Genomic DNA, 13,295 nt, shown 5'->3' with positions numbered 1-13,295 from the left:
ACCCCTGCCTTAAACTTTTGAAAGGCTTGTGTGCATTTTGCCGCCCCTGAAAGCTGGCTCCTGGATGCAACAATTTTCAGACAATCTGGAAATGCTTGTTTTGGGGGGACTTAGTGTAGGAAGGGGCTGCAAGTAGTTCATAATTGACATTTTTAAATGGCTACATGGTTACGTGCATACTTAACTTCCTAAAATAGTGGGAGTAAATGTTATAGCTCTGTTCATATTAGTGATCTTGTAATTTTTGCTTACATCTTATTCTTTACGCATAAAATTGAAGTTACGAAATTAACACAGAAAATATTTAACGTTATATCTAAAAAATTGAGTGTTATTACATCAAGGCGGATAACTTTCTGTGTAAATGCTCTATATCATTTTCTAGTTAAGTTGTTGCCTTTGGGATTTTGTTTTGCGCTATATATGAATTTATGTATCGTTATCCTGAGTTTTTTTTTTTTTTTTTACTTCCCCTCCCATTTTTTTCCAAATCATTCTCCTGATCACCCCCAATAACCTAGCCTGTCTCACCAACTGTTTCCTCTTCACTTTGCTAAGTGTTTCCGCTCTATGTACTATCATGGTCTGATTGCCGTGTTGTACACTTTGGCAATTTTTCACTGACATCTTCTTATCGCATATATTTCTTGTCAACGCTCACGGTTTACCCAAAGTCTCTCTCTCTCTCTCTCTCTCTCTCTCTCTCTCTCTCTCTCTCTCTCTCTCTCTCTCTCTCTCTCTCTCTCACACACACACACACACACACACACACACTCGCACACATTCTCTCCATATTTAGCCTTCCTTTTACAGGGTAACTAGGCATGTTTTCTTTATTATTCAAAATTAGGTCACATCTTTCTAAGTACCTGTATTGTTTTGTTATTGGCTGAAATATTCGTTATTTTTCATTTTTTTTTTTAATTTTTCTTACCACAATGAGTAAATAGTTCACAAAGTGTAATCTCACTGATGTCTAATTTCTTCACTCAATTTATAAAGGAGTAATGTGCAGCTTCTAGCCGATTTCACCAATGAGTCCAGTTTTAACTTTATATTTTTTATTTTAATTTAAAATATGAATAAGCAGTGAGAAAAGAATCTGTTCTCACTGCTTATTTGTCTCTGCATGCATTAGCGTACTGGCTCTTCTGTAACACCTTGTTTTTTTAACAAGTCCCTTGCAGTTGGGGTGGCATCTCACCTTTCCATTACGATTACCTATGCAAAGGATGGCGAGAGTTCTTCGCATTGCATGCCAAAAATAATCAGAAACAAATGTATAACAATTTCCGCGAGTCACAAGGGGAAAAATAGAACTAATATTAGTAAGTAGTCTTTGTTGCTGTTATAAACAAGTTAGTTAATGTACCCAGTGTGTTACATTTCAGGCGCGTTAGCAAATAGTAATAATTCATGAGTTATAACAAAAAAAAAAAAATAAATAAAAACGAACAAAAAGCATCGATTTTTATGCGTGAACCGAGAACATTTCGTTTCTGCGCATCCGCCAAATTGCCATTCATTCTACCAGCATAGCAACAAACATGATATTTCCCAAATTTCAATAAAATCTGATCAGTAGAAATCCAGCAATTATTATTTCTTTTTTCATGCATGTCACCTACGCTATCCATATATGCCATATATTATAGCAGAAACACTGGATATTATGTTTGTTGCCGTACGCTGATCGCATGAATGAAAGAGCAAGATGGCGGATGCGCAGAAACGAAATGATCTCTGTTCATGCATAAAAGTCGTTGCTTTATTTTATTTTTTTTATTATAAATAATGAATTATTACTATTTGCTAACGTGCCTGAAATGACATTAATTAATTTTGTGTACATTAACACTAAGCACATTAGCTAACTTGTTTGGTTTGGTGTGTTGATGTTATGTTGCATCATCATCCCAGGTTATATGGCGCCGGTATTTGCGTCTGTGCAATGTATTTCACAGGCCGATTTGCATATTTTTCTGGTGGAGAAACCGAAATAACTTATCCCCTAACTATTATATTAACTATTATAGAGGTGATTATTCCCTTAAGGCCACACCTTGAGTATTACGTACAGGTCTGGAGACCACATTTTAGAAAAAATGTTGAGCTACTAGAACGAGTACAGAGAAGGGCAACGAGATTAGTGAGCTCAACAAAGAGTTACAAAGATAGGCTTAACTTTTGCAAATTGCAGCATCTGGAGACTAGGCAACTGCAAGGTGATCTGATTGAGGTGTGTAAGGCCTTGAATGGTGTGAGCAAGCTCAATGCTGATGGGATTGTTCCTCTTGCTCAGATTCTGCACTTTGAGGGGCCATAAATTCAAATTGAAGAAAGATGGTTGTAGAATGGATGTGCGGAAATTTGCGTTTAGTCAGTGAATGGTTGATTGCTGGGACAAACTTCCATCTGTTGTTGTGTGAAGTTGACAGTTTTTTTTTTTTTTTTTTTTTGGCTAATTCTAAATAAGCTTGTTTTTCTGCATCATATGCCTCTACTAATGCTAACTCATGGGATGGACCTTGCTCTCCTTCCGTCTAACAGCGGTCAGCTACAAACAAGTGTTTTCAAGTTACCAGTTATCCCAGCTATGGTTCATACACCCACGTGTATTTTGTGTGTAAATTTGCGTGTGTTCTGTTGTCGGTTTACCTGTTTTCTGGACGAAAAAACTGCGTTTCAGGAAGAAAACCTTTGCCTTCCTCACCCAAGATCGATTTTTCACACGATGGCCATTAACTCGGCCATGGTGCGAAATCATTTCTTATCTACATCAACGACCTGCCAAGCACCCTTGGAGACTACCAAATCAAAATCAACATATTTGCAGACGACAAAAATCTATAAAGCAATTCGCAGTACTAATGACTGCATCATCCTAAATGAAGCTCTTCAACGAGTTATTCAGTGGCTGAAGGAGAACAAAATGGTAGTCAATGAAAATAAGTGAGCTGATGAGCTTTGCTAATGCACACAAGAAAAACAAACTTATTTTTTCTTATTGTATCAACAACAAGGCAATCAAAAAAAGTTAGTACTGTACAGCCAAAAACTTAGGTATCTTTATTAAAGAATCATTTTTATTTGATGTCCATGTTTAAAACATTGTAAAGGCAGCTAACAAAAAACTAGGTTTCCTGAAAAGAATTAACCGAGATTTCAATCAATTGGCACTTTTCATCTTTCTCTACAAAATCTATGTTAGGCCAGCCTTAGAATTTGCCTCACAGATCTGGTCCCTACATGCAGCTTATCAAAAATTAGAAATTTAAAATATTCAAAAAAGAGCAATACAGTACGTTTGCTTTAAAAGTGGCCTGGAATACAATGAGAAATCCTACCAAGAGTGGTGTGTATTCTTTGGACTTGAAACACTGGAAGAAAGAAGAGATAAAGCCGACTTACTCCTTCTTAACCAGCTGTTAAATGTTACCCTGAATTTCCCTCATCCCGTCTCACAAATAAATTTCAACGCACCGACAAGAGCTTTAAGAAACCATCCACTGCTGAAACCATCCTCTGCAAAAACAAATTATGGATACTACAACTTCTATAACAGGACTTCAATATCAATAAACAAAGCAAATCTAGAGATATTTGACACCCCTGGACATTTCAAGAGGCAACTGAAATTGCTAACCTCATCCGTTACCTGAACCTTAAAATTGACTCTTCTTGCAAGTTCTAAGACTCTGGTTGTGTAATGTGCGTGAAGAAATACCAGTGCTCTACCTTACTCCTACCTGTTCACTTAAATAAGACGGATCAGTCCTATATTTATTTATTTATTTACTTTTATTTTTATCGGTAGACTTCAATTTCTTGCTCTTTTTATGTACATTTATTTTTCGCTTTACTTTGGAGATGTATACTCGAAGCTTCTGCTTTGAAGCTGTGTAATAATGCTTTGTAGCTGCACCCTCAGGCACGTTTGATTGCTGTTTTGTAGCTGTTAACAATAATAATAATAACTACGAATCTGCAGTTTCGTATCTCCAAAGACCCTTCGTAAACTTCAGGAAGCCATAATTCGTGTTTGAAACCACGAACTATCAGTTGATCATCTTCAGAAATTGATCTTGTGAATGCCTCGACGGTGTGCTGCTATCATCAGGACCAGAGGCGGTTCAACTAAATACTGTATTAGTTTGCTGGTAAACTTTTCATTTTGTTTTCCATTTAAAATAATAAACTGAAGCAAATTGAGGGCTTCTGATAAAATTTCATCCATAATTGTCGTGTTTACCAAAACTGTTGTATAAATGTTTCAAATGCTCATTTTGGAATATTTTTAGAGCACCTGTCAAATATTACTTAGCCTTGCCTTAACTATTAATAAATATCTTTTTGTTTATATTTCTATTTGTGATGCTAGTAATTAATGTAACATACCATCGCGAAAAAGGTTTAGAAATTCCTAGGTGATGCACTTTCTTTGTACACAAGTGTACACTTGGCGTAATCACCACATTATTTGGACGCCTCCGTAGCCAGGTGGGAAGGAGCAGTAGTGCATATCACAGTCTTCTTGATCAGACCGGGGTTCGAGTCCGTCACCACCAAATACGGAAGATGCGGAAAGGTCAGGGAATGACCACCGCATATCTCGGAGCAATATGGCCTTAGTTGCTAATGCTCCTAAAAACCAAAAAAACAACAACCACATTATTTAAATGGCAGTTCATTCCAGTTCGTAAGGTGGTGAATCCGCCAAGTATATGACAAACTTTTAATCTGGTTAGCCAATAGCAAACTTAGCATAACTTTTTCATCTCACTGCTTTCCATGGCTGAGCCTGTAACGAACTTGGCACATCCTTTTGTTATTAATTCTTTTCGTGGCTATGATTTCGAGGTTACGATGAACATAGCATCACTGTTTGATCTCAAACCTTTTCACGGTGGTAGTTTTTGCAAAGATTGCAATAGAACTTGGCTCACTTTTTTTTTACAAGTTTTTGTTTTTTGTTGAGATATTAAATTTTTTGCAGGGTTATTAAACTTTCAGTACATTAATACGTTTTTTTTTTATATATTGGCAAATAATAATAACAATTAGCTGGATGCCATTCTTCTCTGGGCTGTGCAAACAAATGATCTACGTTTGAAGAATGGTATGTTCCATATTAATGCAGGGTCACGTACAGCATGTAATCATCTTCAATGCATGTATTAAAGCGCACACAAACTAAGTGCGCACTAAGTTTTAAATTAATACAAATGGATCGTTTGTATTACTTAAAAACTATCACTCATGCTGTCATTTTAACACACGCAGCCGCTAGATAACTTGTCATAGTTTTATTAATTTTCTCATTACCAAAAAAGACTCTCCTATAACTCTACGAAATTTCAAGTCTCCAACTTAATCAGGAATATGTTAGAATATTGATGAGTGAGTCACTCAATCAATCAGACAGCAAAAATTACCATCTTTGAGCCTCTACAGGACAATGGTTCGTCCCAGAGAAATGAAATTGGTATATTTTGTCTCAAGAGAAAATGTTTTGAAATCCATGCTTTTAATCTGCTTTTTCATGTTCAGAGATACAGCGGCGTAAAAACAGGTATTTGTTGGTTCGAGTAAAAGGTGCAGACAGCTTGGTAAAAAGTTGGCTAGGTATGCGCTTTTTCTCACACTCACTTTTTTCAACCTGGCTTATACACCACCTATTTATTGACTGGTCACGGGGCCTTTACAGCCAAGCTGGCAGCGCTGGGGATTGAGGTGGATCCGAGATGTGCCTGTGGGGAGCTTGAGTGCTGGGAGCACATTATGTATGATTGCACCCATTATGAGGACCTCAGGTGCAGACTGATCACTGCAATACACTACCTCCCCAAGAACTTGGAATCACATCTATTGGACTCACTTGAGGAATACAGGGAGCTAAAGGAATATGCCCAAAAACTATTTGGTAGGCGTAAAACATTGATAGCCATCTACAGAAGGTAAAAAAAAAAAAAAAAAAACACAGAACATGCGTGGAGAGGACTCAAGGAGAACCTCGCCCAGGAACCTGCTTACTACTAATCATCTAAAACCAGCGATCGCAAGAATAACCCCATGGAGCTGCGGATCTTCCCATGATGAAGAGAACCACAGCCATAGCTAACAGACCAACAATGGACCTGACCAGTGTTCATAGCTGAGGAAAAATATGGCTACCAATGACAGAGAAGACCAACGAAGATAGAGAACTCCAAGTTGCTGCCTCAACGGAGCCATATTGGCTCTATGCTCTGCACTCTCTTGTGCAGTGCAATTCTTTTACTCCCACACCCGGCAGGGGTGGGAGGTGACGGCTTGCTGTCGCCTCTCTTCCCTGCCACACCATTTCTTCCCTCTGGTGGGGCATGGGCATGCCTCACTGAAAAATTGGGGGTCACCTACCCTATCGACCCTCTTCTTCCTATTTCACCCACCAGCCTTCATTCTCCCCTCCCAGCACTTTTTCTTGCACAGCGTATAGCCCTACACGTCCAAATTTAAATACACCAAAAAATTTCGCCCAACCTTTTAGGCACTTCAGAAACAGGCTTTCAGCGTCAACCCCATATTAGTGCTTTAATGTAAGTGATTTAAAATCAACCGCGGTCGTTCCAATTTTATTTTAGGTCCTAGCCACTAAAATCCCAGGAAAGTAAGTGGCAGGACCAGCCAGGGTACAATTGACTCAATGGTAACACCCGGCTAGCCTCCACGTGGCGAGGTATGGACAACGTCTGGTCCCATTAGGGGCCTGGCGGCCAATAAGCCGGATAAACAATGGGCACAACATATAACACTACTCATGACCCACACACTTCTAAATCTCTGGCTTTGACAGGGTACTGTCACCGATACATAGAACATTCGCGGAGATGGGAGAAATCCCAGGAGCCGCTAGACCCTCAATATACCTCATACCTCATACTCACTTTTATCAAGTTGTGCGCACCTTGATATAAAAAAAATCGTATTTTCTCTCAACCATTCATATAATTAAGCAAAACCAACACCATAATAGATACATGAGGGAAATCTTCTGATGTGTTTTGAATACTACTCAATTATGTTTTGCTGATCGCAAAATTTGCCTTTTTTTCGTTCGTTTTTTTTTTTTTTTTTTTTTTTTTTTGCTGAATTGGCTGTTATCTCAAAAAAAAAAAAAAAAAAAAAAGGTTTCCAACTCCTGAACTACATTGTCAAAATTAATTTTAACGCCTAGCTCAGAGATCATCCTTGATCTCTGAGCATGAACCTCCGCGTAAATCTGTTTGGAGGCTGCTAGCACGTTGCTAAACGCCATCGCACAGTCCACTCGCTGCTAGATGGCGCTCAGCTCAAACGCAGATTTTATCGTTGTTGTTATATTGTTAAATTTTCTCTGCTCTTGATCCTCATCCCTTCCCCCTCAGAGCGTTAGCACACGACTTTCGCGCCCAGGGATAAAAAAAGACGCCACTGGTTCCAAGTTTGTCCTACTCGTTTCCTCATCGTAGACTTAAAACTAGGACGGAAAATTTTGTTACCCATTTTGTAACAAAAAAACAAAATTAAACACCCGGATCGCATCTCATAAAAATCTTAACACTGTCATCGTTTAACTTTTGATCGTTTAACTGATTGCACCCAGTATTAATGTTGCAGCATTTCATTATTTCATTTTCAAAGAAAGAAAAATCATTTTAGCCTATTCCTTTCGTCAAAACATTTTAAATTATTCTCAATGAGGGGAAAAAAAAAAAAAAAAAAAAAAGCACTTCATGCACTTCTCTGAGATTTCGCCTGAAATCTTCCAGACTCTTGTTTCCATATATTTTTTTTTTTATTATTATATTATTTCCTTCAGGCCTCGGCAATTAGTTAACCCACGAGGAGTTCTTAACTCACACCCAGTATTCTACAGACGACCTTTGGTGATAATATAGTCTCGGAGCAGACAATTTTTTTTTTTCATATAAACTTTTTTTAAAATCTTTTTTATTGCATTCAATGTGTATGTGTGCTCCTGTCCCTAGTGACGTTCCCTTCTTTTTTCCGCCCTCGCCCACACCGATTTGTAATTGTTTGGGTGGGGTATATCCGTGTGGTTAAGGGGGTACCCAAGTTAAACAAAAAGATTTTAGACCAAGGCCCTACACCCTTTTACTGTTACTTAATGTATAATTTATAAGCCGCCTTCCATAAAGCACAAAGATATCTATGTAAAATTTCGGACGTTTTAAGTGTCTGGTAGTAGAATAATTTTTAGCTTTGTAAGTTTTAAAATAATTATTAATACATTAATAATGCATTAATCAGTTATTGTGGAAATTATTATCACAGCTGTGTGAAAAGAAATATATATTTTTTTTCATTGATTAGTCGGGTTCTGCATACTGATTGCAGACTTCCGAAGATAGACTGTTAACAACAGAATAAAATTTAACTATGCAAAAATGTACGATTTAGAGAGAATAGATCTGGTGTGCCTTAAGACTTTTTTTTTTTAAGCAACCATCATTTCTTAGTGAATAATGAAACTTAAATCAGATGGGAATCATCTGCTTGTATACTTATACACTTACGCATTTGGGTTAAGCCTTACCTTCCCCTCAGCATGAATTGTTGAGGAGGCTTCCATCCTGCAGTGGGTTGATAATGGCTGCACTTTACTTTTTTTTACTTACCTAGATCTTCACTCGACATTTCGAAATATCCTACATTAGAATATCCTATATTAGAATCGGAGCAGTAACTAGGGCAGAGCAAGCGGGGTACTTTCCCCGAGCGAAATTTGAACTACAGTATGAGTGAGCACGACATGCACGTTGCAGCATTTCATTATTTCTTTATTCGCTGTTAATTTATGTTTACTCATGGCAAAAGTTCCCAAACATTTATACTTTGAGCCACCTTAATTCTTTTTTTCTTTTATCAATTTTACGCTCCCCCAAATTCCAAGAACAAGCGCAAATAAGCAGATTTGACATAAAATGTAACTATATATATATATATATATATATATATATATATATACTTGAATACATTTAATCTCAAAGAAATAAAATACTAATAATAGAAATAAATAAAAGAAGCTTCGTACCTGCCTAATGCGGGTTGGGGAAAATAGTTTGCCCATTTTTCGTCAAAAGGTCCTCATTAAACAAGCGCCCCCTACCCTCAAAAAAACCAAGTGTGTCCCGGGAGAGGGAACGCCCCACACTTTGGGAATCTGATTTATGGAGAGCAAATTTTTTATTCTATTCTGGGCGCAGAAATATATAGTTACGACTCAGGTCAGTAGTAACTTCAACTCTTGCCTCTACTCTACAAAATGTAATTCTTTGTTTTTAACCGATATGCAAGTCTGCACGTATCTTTTATGCATCCAACAGGTGAATTCGAGACCCTTTACAAAGTGTTTTTTTTTTTTATTTCGCATTTCAAAGAACAAAAAGATTTCCATTCTCCACCTGTTTATCATCCAGTTTGTCTTTCGACCCGTATAAGAACAGGTCTCGGTATGCTATCTCCAAATGTTTATCTATGTATTATAGTGGTGTGCGTAATTTCTTGAGCGTAGTTACTCATATCTTGCAGAACTTTTAAGTTGTTCGAAAAGAATACCGCCCTCGTTTGTTCATTTACCTATATATCTTTTCGAAGAATTATCAGAATTTTCAGTTGTTTTAAACATTGTTCTCAGAAAAACACCAAAGTTTATTTATTGTTAGTGTATAAACTACAGACGCTCTATAATGGAAGTTCTTTGTTCCTTAGGTATTGCAAAAGGACATAGAGTCGCACAGCAGCTCCATTTCTGCTCTACTGAGGTTGTGTGACCGACTAGAGGGCAGCACTGTTGATGGCCAACCTCCCGTGACTGCTAGGGAAGCTGAGCGAATTCGGCGCGTGGCCGCCAACCTGGAACGTAGTTGGCATGGTTGCTGGTTGCGTTCACTAGAGCGGCAGTGTTTGATTGAGGGGTTAATCAGCGGCAATCGTAAGGTGAGTATTTTTGAAGCCACTTGTAAGGAGTGCTCAGTATAATACTATTTCTACAAAGGCAGAAAATTTATAGATAACTCTTCTGTAGCTATATGTTGTGTATTTATGAATAAAGCAAGCAATTCAGCTTAGCTTAAGTGTATGCTCCAAAAGGATGAAACTTTTAAACGCAGTCTGAATTCGTTGTTAGAGATTTTTAGACCTTGCATGGTTTTTAGACTGATTGATATATGCGAAATAAGTAGATCTAAGCGAATTCGAAGTAGTTGCCAAGTTGTTTTAAATTGTATCAGCCATTCATTTATAATCAGTTATATCAATTATTTGAGTACACATAAAAGGAGATTATGAAAACAAAATTATTTTCCATAATTGTTTTTTAAAAATTGTTTTCCTACAACGGACATTAAATTTTGCTAGCCCCTTTCACTTCATCCAGTAAAATAACATTTATAGGTATGGTACATATAATTGTCTAGGCTTTTTTGCAAAAAGCCTGTCTTTCTTATTACCTTCATGTATTGTATAAAATTGAAAACCTCAATTGTATATATTATTTGACATCTCATTTATTGGAGCTGTCATAAAGTGTGCGGATACTTTTCTAGATTTCATTTCGGGTTGGACGATTTGAACATTGACAAAGTAGTTCGAAATCAGAAAAGAAAAATGCATCACTGATGCAAGGTGTCTACGAATCTTCAGAACTCTGAATTAAAATAATATTCAGCGTTCAGTTTCATATAACAACCACACTGACGTAATGACATGTGATCACTTGTTATGTCATGCGCAGTCTTCAGAGGGAAGAATGTGTGACTTCAGGTACACACACACACGCATTTCAGTGAATTACTGGAATACCAATGATCGTCTCAGAGATGAAATTAATTTTAAATACCACTTTGCTGGGAGAATTATTTAATATACTTCCAATTTCCCAAAAAAATAAGCAAATAAATTTTAAATCAGCTAAGAAACTTCACTAATCGATAGCAGAGTAAGCACCATTTTATTTTACTTATATTTTTGTAAGTTCATCATCGAAAAAATGTTTAATGGGCTTACATTTCATCTAATTAAACATTTGTATTTATATAATGCAAAAATATCAGCAGGCCTTTGAACAGAATGAGTCGAACTATTCATAGCTATGAAGTTAAAACTGATAACTTTTGTATGCAGTGAAACAGTACTTACATAACGTCCATTGTGTGTTTCTCCTTCTTGGGAATGCATATCCAGTAGTTGATTAAGGTTTATGCCAGAGATCATCCTCTTCGTTTTAGATTCCTTTAGATTTTCCAGAGGGAATGTCATACTACTTACGGAGAACCCCTTTGGAAGCTTACTCTTTTTCTCTTTCTAAAAAACACCTTCCTTAGTCATTCCATTTTTTTTTTTTTTGTACTGTTATTAACACAAAGATGCATTATGCAACTGTTCCATCACCGTTGAACAGCTGAGTGACTGCGTGTTGTTCGACCAGGATTTATCAGAAAAGTGGTGAATAGTGAATGCTTGCAGATTAAATATCGTAATAACGAGATATTTTAGAATGCATGCGATTGACACCGACAAGTTCTCTGCAAAGGGGGGGGATTTTCATGCTAATTAGGCTGTATCATATTTACAGGTCTCTATAAATGGTGAAATTTAACTTCATCCCTTGAGTACTATACCTGCCGAAGTGTGTTATAAGTCAATGTGTTGTGTGAGGCAAATCCTCTTGCAATTTCTTATATGTAGCCCCAGGAATATAATTGCTCTCCCGTTTCCTTTGAAAAGCCTGCGAAAACTGTTCACTGGAGATTTCACGGGATGTAACGGAAACATGGCTCCAAATTGTCTGGGAGGCATTCATATCAAGTGAGTTCAAGTGGCCGGAACTTTGTACCAAGCTATTACAGTGTAATTTTAGTAGGATGGAAAGGCTGTCATTGTTTGGGGAAGGATTTTTGTTTTTTTTTTTTCTTAACCTTTTTTTAGAAATCATGCTTTGCCTTTTAAGTAGGTTCCATGTTATTGATGGTGTCATTGAGGCACTGTTCGTGCGTAAAGATATCGATTATCCCCAGATAAGCTGTACACCACAGCAGAGCGGAAAAGCACGTGCCTCACATCATCCCCACGTGGCGGACCGGTCAAAGACCAGTCATTACAGTAAAGTCTAGCGGTGGTAGTGTAAATTGAGACCGTGGGTTGTTTGTCAGCATGAACGCCAGTGTGCATTGCATTGTATATTCTGGATAACTTTTCTTTTCCAGTATACTGTGAACTGAGTATAGACTAAACTAGAATATGGGTGGCAACCCTTTTCCTCCAGCTTGCCTAAGGGCGGATTCAAATGCTATGGAAATATATAATCCCTCTCCCCTTACTGATCCGCTCCTGGTGCGATGAAATGATTTATAATCAATTATATAAATTATTTGGGCACACATAAAGGGCGATTATGAAAACAATATTATTGTCTATTTTATGAATTTTATGGTAACCACTTGTAATAACACTTTCGCTGTTATAAAGAATTCCAGAACTAAGGACCATAGATTCAAATTACAGGGGTAGTGATTCAGACTAGATTGTAGGAAGTTTTCTTGTAGACAGCGAGTTGATTACTGTTCAAGTTGCCTCCGTAGGTATTTGACGCTGACATCTTGAAGAAATCCAGTGGTCATCTAGATAGTTACCTATGTAAGGAGGGACGTATTCCCCATACAGAATTAATGTCATGAGAGGAGCTCACTAACTAACTCCCCTTCTTACTATCGTTAAATTAACGCTAAAAGGCGGAAAATATGAACCGCAGGTTCCTGTCACTTCGAAACCTAGTCAAAATCTGGCAGTAAAAGTGGAATTTAAACTGTATATGTGTCTTATCGTCATTTCAGAATTTTAAAATTAGTTGCATAATTTTTTACATTATTTTTCCCCAAATCAAGAGGCGGGCTACTTGTGGCACTCGTTCCGTAGGTGGCTACTAATAGGCTAGGGCAAAGAGACAGAGTAAAAGACGTAAGTTTTACTGCTAGGGATCGTAAGCAGTTATGCTCATAATGACTGAAGTGTCTGTCATTATATTCATTTAATTCTAATATTCTTTTCCTTTGAGGAGAGCTATGAAAAAACTAATGTACTTAACTTTCCAGCTAAAAGGAAACGAAGCACAGTGAGAAAGAGAGAGAGTTGTCGGACTGTTATCTCACTACAACAGTTGCGCATGGAAGACTATTGTACAAATTGGAGCAGAATGGTATTAAGGGTAAGTTGCTACAATGGATAAAAGGATGGTTGAGTGGGAGAAGACAGAG

The 13,295-nt window shown here is 37.3% G+C and overlaps 1 protein-coding gene across 1 annotated transcript in view; it reads left to right on the top strand.

Annotated features, from left to right (window-relative positions):
- The window catches only part of LOC150088471 (uncharacterized), a 410,148-nt gene that overhangs the window by 68,791 nt on the left and 328,062 nt on the right, over nucleotides 1-13,295 (top strand). Inside the window, exon 2 of the mRNA XM_090369533.1 lies at nucleotides 9,754-9,981. The gene's annotated coding sequence lies outside the window, so the exon portion shown is untranslated. The remainder of the gene's footprint in view (nucleotides 1-9,753; nucleotides 9,982-13,295) is intronic.

The sequence above is a fragment of the Mastigoproctus giganteus genome, chromosome 3 (assembly GCF_048544385.1).
Source record: "Mastigoproctus giganteus isolate SK-2022 chromosome 3, ASM4854438v1, whole genome shotgun sequence".
NCBI classification, from domain to species: Eukaryota; Metazoa; Arthropoda; class Arachnida; order Uropygi; family Thelyphonidae; genus Mastigoproctus; species Mastigoproctus giganteus.
The sequence above is the reverse complement of the archived record's forward strand: the minus strand, read 5'-3'. Positions and strand labels throughout refer to the sequence as shown.